Raw genomic sequence first — 9081 nt, 5'->3', positions numbered from 1 at the left:
ATTTTTCCTTTTTTAAAATTAGTAGTCTAGTAGTTCAATACCTTATTTATGAGATACAGTAAAGAGTTAAATATCTGCTAAGTTGATCCAAAATAATATCCTGTAGTTATATATCCCTCTTTGTTAATTCTCTACAACTTGAGCAGAATTTAGAATTTATCACAAATCATATGATGTTTTGCAATAAAAAACTCCAAAATGATTGTATTACATATACACCTAAAACTAACTCAAAACCAAGGAAATAGATAAAAGTGGGATGTTATATATTACAACAAATCTTTGTACAAAGGAAATACATCCCAAATAAGAAAGACATATAAGGTCAAGACATTGCAAAACAGCAGTGGAGTATCAGAGTGCTCTTTATTTTTGTTTAGCTTTCATAACTAGCAAGTAACTCATTCTTTTTTTTTAACTCTGACAGTAACACTTATGCATAAAGGTCATTTTCATTAACCTTAAGTTTGTAATTTCCAGGCTCCTTGCCCAAAGGCATTGCTGTTATTTACAATTTTTCTTAGTCCTATGCAAAACCAAACAACCATCAGTGTAAGGCTAATATATGTTAAGTGCCTCAGGCACATTTCAATTAAGTATTAACATAGATTGGAAAATTTCCAAAACATTTAGTGAATATTACTTTCAATCATTTTCATTAAAATTAATAGCAAGTGTTAAAAAGTAATATACCAGGGAACTGGGGGAATTGAATTCTTAACTTCTAAAGGACTACTTGTGCTAACTTAGAAAGAATTTTAGTACAATTCAGCCAGATATTACCTACTCCCATTAAATTCTGTATTTTATGTTGGTAAAGGGTGGGAGTTATATGCAACCTAATTTTGTTTTAATACTTTCATATACTGACTTCAAATTATAGTATTTTCTTGATACCAAAAATAAAGAACTGGTACATAAGCAAACTTAAAACTTCAAATTATTTGCATCTATAATTCACCACAAATTCCAGAAATATTTAGACATTCTTTGAGAAACCAGTTTATAGATGTAAGAAACAACTGTTTTTGAAAGTAAAGATTATTATACCAAGCATAGAAATAATAAAATTGCTTACAAGAAGAATTAATGACATAATTGTCTGATTTTTTTGCATATGTTGGTAAAATATCAAAATAATTAAGAAATCATAATGACAAAATCTACCTCTCAGAATAGTTTTATATATAATATTATCTTTAAGATAAAGCAAAAACTTTCACTTAACATTTTTTGGGGGGTACCAGAGATTGAATCAAGGGGCACTAAGCCTCTGAGTGACATCCCCAGCTTTTTTCTTACATTTTATTTGAAGACAGAATTTTACTAAGTTGCTCAGGGCCCCACTAAGTTGCTAAGTCTGACTTTGAAATTTTGATCCTCCTTCCTCAGCCTCCTGAGCTGCTGGGATTATAGGCATGTGCCACTGTAGTTTTCCGGCCACTTAACAATTTTAGTTTCTTAATAAAAAAAGGTTTTCAATAGAGTAGAAGAAGGGGATCAAGAAGGAGGGAGAAGAGGAAGACATAGAAAACTACGGGGGAACAAAATCTACCAAATTATTCTATGTCCTTGGAGAAATATACCACAATAAATCCTGGTTTTATATGTATATACACAAATATATAAAATCATAGTGTACTCATTAAAATAATAATAATGATAGAAGACTGTGGAGTCAGTGATAGTGTAAGAGTGAGATCATGGCTATGAAGAGCAACCTTGAGAAATCAGTAGAGATCAGTAGAGTGAAACAAGCAGATCAGAGAAGAAGGGAGAAAAAAAAGGAAGACTGGGGAATGAAATTGATCCAGTTATGTGCATGTATAAACATGGCATAATGAATCCCAAAATTGTGAGTAATTATAACGCAGCAGTAAAATTAATATGAACATCTGCATCACAGTTTACAATATTATAGATATTTGTACATTTTAAGAAGGTGATATATCAGCTTCACTGTGTGCTATGTATACATATGTGTGTATGCATATGTACAATATATGTAATTTTCAATTTTAGGTAATGATTTTTCAAACTTTTAAAGATCTTATATATGAACACTTATTTCTCTGCATTGTAAGTCAGTGCCCTCTATATAAGCTCTTCACAGAGGAACATGAACAAATTAAGTATTTTGTAGGGTTTTGCTTCTTGGACAGCAAGGACACTTAGGATGTTAACATTTTTAGAAAGGTTTGACTACTTTGTTCTGTGTTCCCTTCAAATGTAGGAGAAAGAAAAGGATGTTATACAAAGGACATAATAAAAGAGCATAAAGATAAAACTCTTTTCTTAGCAATGGAGATGGCCTTCTCATTGTCAGTTTTTAGATGCTCAACCTTTGCAAAAAGAAGCCACTGAATATAATTAAACTGCCATTCCAAGAAGGTAGACTATTATGACCAGAATAATAAGCTCTGAAGAAAATGGAACAGATGACTGTAACCTGAGTATTGAGTGAGGGGTGATGGGCAGAGTGAGGCACCATTAGCTGAGTCCCAAATGGTGAACATCACACCTGCTCTGTGAAATCAGAATGGTTAGCGAGACTAGATACTTGCTTCGTAACCTGTGGAGTCAGTGACAGTGTAAGAGTGAGATCATGGCTATGAAGAGCAACCTTGAGAAATCACTGAAAAATATGGCCTAAGAAGAGTATCCTGACTGATGTTTTCCATTGGTGAATATTGCAGGCCAGGTGGTGCAAATAGGATGGATCAGACTGAACATGTCATTTCTCAAGTCTGAAATAATTTCTTTCTGAACTTCCTTGTTTACTCTGGAAACTTTTTACATGCTTCAAATCTGGAGACACATGTTTTGCCTCTACTTTTCATTCCCCAAATTCTCATTTCCACTCATTTATCCCTTTAGCTTTATTAAGAACATGTGTGTGCGCACACATCTCTCTCTCTCTCTCTCTCTCTCTCTCTCTCTCTCTCTCTCTCTCTCTCTCCATTCCACAAATTAAACATTCAACTTGTATCTTTGGCCCTTAGGACACTTACTAACATGTAACAGGTGCTCAAATATATTTAATGCATACATTAATAATGTAAGCCTGCAGACACAGTAAGATTAAAGGGTAACAAATTCAGAAGAGTATCAAGAGTTTTTAAGGCAAAATGCCTTCCATATTTGAAAGTGATTCTAAGTAAATTCCAACAGAATTTGAAAAGCTTTTGGATTTACTATGCTTCAAGGTTTACCGCTACAAACAGAAAAAGATGACTGATTCATATGCAACTAAGTGGGGAACACCTACAATTGATACGTTGCCATACTTACCACTCTTTTACTAATCCTTAATAAGGATGGGTTGGCAAAATTATTAGTATTATATTTACACTAAAATGCATTTAGCAAGAAAGGCATGTAATTTATAAGTTGGTAGATCATTTTGGTTGTCAATTATTCCCATAGTACTAATTAAAAAAATCATATTTTCAGAAAAAATTTTAAGTTTGATATCTTGATAAATTATATGGTAAATGAATCTTCCTAGAATGACCCACATCCTCATAGATGACTGAATAGAGACAGTTTCAACTAGATTGTTTCCAAAGAATCACATCTTAGCTATATCATATTTTTAAAAATTATTTGAAGTCAATAAATAATTTAGCTTTGAAATATAAGATAGTTATTAATAAATTAAATTGTATGTATCATAAAAGTTAAAATATATTCTGCAATGATTGAGATATGGTTTGTTCTCCAAAAATTCATATGCTGGAGGCTTGGTCTTTAAGTACAATGGAATTGAGAGGTGGTAGAAATTTTAAGATTTTAAGACCTATTGGGAGGTTATTAGGTCCTTTGGAGCTCCAACATTAGAAGGGATTGGTACCTGGCTAGTGGGACTGGATTGGTTAACAGGAGTGCATGCTATTTTAAAGTGAGTTTGGCTTGCTCTCTTGCTTCTTATTTTCCATATGTGTCACTTGCTACTCTACATGGGCTCTAACCATGTGATACAATCTGCAATGTTATGATGCAGCAAAAGGCCTTTGCCTGATGTTGCCACTTGATCTTAAAATTGCTGGCTTTCAGAACTGTGAGGTAAATAAACCTCTTTTCATCATAGTATACCGAGCTTCAGGTATATTGTTATAGCTACACCAGCCTAAGATATCTTCCATCTAAGGTTGCATATTGAAGATACATTAAGTAAAATTAACTTTATATAAAAATTTAGAGAAAGCTTGAATAGTTTTGTTGTTGATTGTTTCTCCTTTCATCTCTAATTTGATCTCTAGAGAGACTTTGGTCACTATTTCAATAAAAGCTTTTCCTGTGTTATGTTAGATATTATTTTTTTCTGAAAATATAGTGACTTAACCCTCCCTTTCTTCTTTCCAGTTACCTTCAAAGTGCAATGTTATTACAAAATTACTAGTTTATGTTGAGGTTGAGCTTGTAAATTTTAGACAAAAAGTTTTATATAGGCAATCTGTTCTCATGATGCCTATATTTTATTATGTGTTTACCTCTTGGGTTATCAGTGAACAGACATAGGGAATTTGCATGAACATAGTTTTAGAGTGTTAAGTCTTTAGGATGAAAAATGATAAGCAATTCAATTATTTTAAGACTGATGATGCCACAAGAAAATATGCCATATATAGTTTCCGGTAATTTTACTAAGTAGTTATGATCTATGACCCATGCAGTTAACTCTTATTCATATCACATTTTAATTTTAACTTTCATTCTTAGTAAGTTATATTAACTAGGTAAATATCCATGGTCCCTATGGAAAAGAATGAGCACTTAGAAATATATTTCTTTTAATCTTGACTTAAAGATTTCAAAATATTAAATGAATAGTAGGATATTTACAATTAGGTTCCTTATGCCTTAATAAGTGAAACCTAGTTACTATATGCATATATGACTATTGAGGTATGTAGAACCTTCCTGTGATACTACATCTCTTACCCAGTTATAACTGTTAACTGGTGGTTGTCCTAGGAAGACCTGAAAAGAACTTATGTAGGTTTAATAAGGTTTAATATGGATGAGGTCTATCCTTCCATGAAAACTGACAACTTTTTTCTGAGTCAAAAACACTGGATCATTGAGCCTCTTAATTCCACTTTTATGTAGATGAGCAAGAAAAACTCTTTCTTTCCCAAATTCTGTCATTGTTACTGGAATGACTTGGCTAATTAATACTCCATTTAAACAAAGGTTTATACCAAACATGACAGAAAGTCCTATCTAAACAAATTGTTCTCTCTCTCTCATTTCTAGGTGTAAAACATGCAAGAGGTTCATTACAATACTCTTGGTCAATATCTTCAGGAAAGGTAACTTAATAATGGATACTATTAATAATATAGTAATCACATTACTTGTCTAAACAACCCATTTTTTTTTTCATTTAGAAATCATATTTCTTTCTTTGGAAAAAAAAAGTAATTTTTCTTTCAATAATGTAGTGGAAACCTCCCATTTTAGCATCCAATTCTCTTAATAAAAATCTGACCCACTGGGAATAGTGGTGCATACCTATAATCCCAGCAACTAGTGAGGCTGAGGCAGGAGAATCCCAAGTTTAAAGCCAGACTCAGGAATCTATCAAGGCCCTAAGCAACTTATTGAGACCCTGTCTTAAAATAAAAAATAAAAAGGACTGGGGATGGGACTCAGTGGTTAAGTCCTCCTGGAGTCAACCTCTGGTACCAAAGTAAAACACCCCCCCACCCCCCAACCCAAACAAAAAAACAAATCACCACCATCCCTTGGCAAACAAACAAACAAACAAAAATCCTACAAGTAAATAAAATAACAACAACAACAAAACTCAGTATAGCCATTCACAGATGTTTTCTAGAAGTTTTAAAAACTAGAAATAAGAAAATAATTTCAAAATTTGTAATCAGGAAAAAAAAAGTTTTCTCCTAACTCCAACCCCAATATCTGGAAAATAAAAGTTTAGAAAAAAAATGGAGTTGAGAAATATTATACATATGGGAGAGAGAGCATTTGACTCCAGTTCTAGTGCTCATGTGTCTTATTAGAAATTTTTAAATAAAAATATTTCTGATAGTTTAAACTAGTTTTGGTTGGGTTTCAATTACTTCCTGCCAGTACAGTCCTAGAAATGTAAAGATGGTTAGTTGCTTACAGAAATATTTCTGTTAGGGACTTGTACTTTCTTCGAAATTAAATGGATCAGTGGGTAAGTTTCTGTCCTAGAAATCGTAATTTTATTTGAAGCAGTAATGTACTGTCCCAACTTGTTAATGACAAACCTATAAGGCTAACTTTAGCAACATTAGTGAACATAGAAATGCAGATTAGTAATCAAAAGATAAAGAAAATGATATATTACAACATTCCACATTTGAAAAAGTGTAGGGAATGAACATATCTTCATAATCTCCTTTACAATTGTATATTTTTACATTTTTTTGTGAACGTATGTTGATAGCCTATGTCAAAACACTCAAAAATGTATGTACCTTTTGACTCAGTAATTCTATTCTCATGTATTTATCCTACTCAGCAGAAGATGGATATATAAAGGGTTCTTTTTTAAAGCCTGCCTGGCCTCCCAGGACCTCTCAAATGGGTTCATATCATTGCTTATAATAATGATGATACATAAAGAAAGTAAAAGTCAATATTAGGACAAGTGATGTAAATTGTGGTATAACTATAAATGGAATAAGATACACTATTAATGTTCTAGAATTAAGGCTTATCTTAGGAGCAGGAAGTTCTCTGAATTGGGTTTTAAGCTCAAGTCAAGTCATGAACTTTAGGACATTCATTAGAAATCTTATAGTAGTGTATTGATACAAGCCAACAAAAAATAATATAACTTGTTTCTCACTCTCAATTTGTATCTAATAATATTATTCATTTCCATTAATTCTCACTCTCCATTTGTATCTACTCATACTATTCATCTCCATTAGGAATTCTCCAGGGAAGAGTGAATGTGGTTTTTGGAAGAATTAATTACTTTTAGGTTTCCTGGCAAAATTCATAAATAAAATCATCAACCTTACTTACCATAAAATTAGGAAGCTTAAGTCTTCCAATTGAAAAGAATAATAAAAATCAATTTTAATTCCCTTCCTCCCTAACCTCGCCACTGAAATGGCATTTATTGAGTAACAGGTGCCTTGAATATGTCTAGACTTTAGTAAGCATTGCATAAATATTTGTGGAATAGTTTAAAAAATGAAAAAAAATCCATAAATAACAGGCCATTAGTGACCGTTACTGAAATTTTATTATGGAAGTAGAAAAGCTGGATTGCCATAGAAAAATGATTGTGTATGCAAAATGAAGAATAAAAGGTTTTTCTGTATATTTTATGTTCCCATAATCTTTGACTATTTCTTATTCCTATACAAAATTGTTTTAGCAGTTTCTCCCTTAATCTGCTGTCTTACTACTCTGTTAAATTATAGAACCTCAGCAACACTTTCCAAGCATGCCCATCTCAGGTTCTCCAAAAAAGGAGGATATATCTATTCTGGAAATACCTACCAGGTTTTCATACTGTTTTGTTTCCTTCTCTAGTCTTCATTCCTCTCTCCAACCTGAAGGATAATGGCTTCCTATTATAGTATTCAGCTCCTTTGAAAGAGGGTATTGCATGAGAAGTTTTTGTGACATGAGTAACATAGGTCTTTAGATTGTATCACATATTTCTCTTCTTCCCAGGGCATCTAGGTTCCTGGGGACAGTGTGAAAGTGTTCTCAAGAATAGCTTCATACTTCATCTAGATCCAACTCCTCTCTAGAAACTAAGACTGGGCTGCTGAGATTGGCCCACTGCCTTAGACCATTTTGTGTTGCTCTAACAAAATACCTAAGACTGGGTAATTTATAAGGAAAGATGTCTATTTAGCTCAAAGATTTGGAGGCTACAATTCAAAATTGGGTCACCACATCCAGCAAGGGTCTCAAGTGGTTATATAACATAGTGGATGGCATCACAATGGCAGGAGTGGTGGAAGTGAGAGGAGCACAACATATGGAAGAGGCCTTGTGGAAGACAGAGACACAGGAAGTACCAGGATGGCTTTATAACACCCCACTATTGGTAACAAACCCAGTTGGAACTTACTTCCTCAAGAAAAGGATAAATCCTGCTTAGAGGTCCCACTGTCTCCCACTACTATTACATTGGGGAACAAGCTTTCAGCTCACGAAACTTTAGGGGATAAATCAGATCCAAACCTACTCACCAGGGAAGTCTCCATCTTCCTTGGAGACACAGAGCTCTTTCCTGTGATCAGGCTTCTTCTAAGGGAAAATATATCAAATATGTACGTACCTAATCCTGTTTGTAATGCACCGTTTTTTTCCCACAGCATTCTTGGACATTAAATCAAGTAATTTTTTTTTTTTTCTGGTTAGGCGTCCTTGATCATTCTGCAATCTCTCTGCCTGGTGCACAGAGTCACTGCAACTGTCACATAACTTTCTTCAATCAATCATATGTGTCAGTTTTGATCCATACAAGACTCCTTTTGGGCTTTAAATATCAATATGTTTGCTTATAATTTGCCTCTTGTGCAAATAATTTAAGCTATCTTATAGTAAAAGGCATATTTAATAAGTTAATAAAATATATACTTCAAAATTGAAGAGATTTCAAAATAGGTCAACACAGGTAATATGGTTCATATTTATAAGTATACAAGAAAAGCCAGAATCAAAAGGGAAACATACATAATTCAAGGTATTATAAAGTAGCTACTCTTAAGGGAAAAATATACATGGAAATTATAAATTCAATAGTAATAGTTTGTATTGAGTGATAGAAAATATCCTCAATAAAATGTTAACACAATAATTAATTAAAATGCCTCAGAAGCATGTTGAGTGTGTCAAAGTCTTTATCCCCCTAGAAACATTTAGCATTATGGTTAACTCACAAAATAGTTAATTGCCAAAATTAACTAACCTACAAAGATTTGACTTCTCAATAACATGATGTGATGAATTGGCTTATTTACATTCAACAAATATTTCTGGCATGTTTATTATTAGTTCAGTGCCCCATTATATGCCATGAAGCAAAGCAAAGGCTAAGTCAGGGATTCATCA

Source organism: Marmota monax, unplaced genomic scaffold (assembly GCF_021218885.2).
Source record: "Marmota monax isolate L192 unplaced genomic scaffold, Marmota_monax_Labrador192_F-V1.1 WCK01_AAM20220418_F8-fsc00033, whole genome shotgun sequence".
NCBI lineage: Eukaryota > Metazoa > Chordata > Mammalia > Rodentia > Sciuridae > Marmota > Marmota monax.
Note: the sequence above shows the minus strand (reverse complement) of the source record.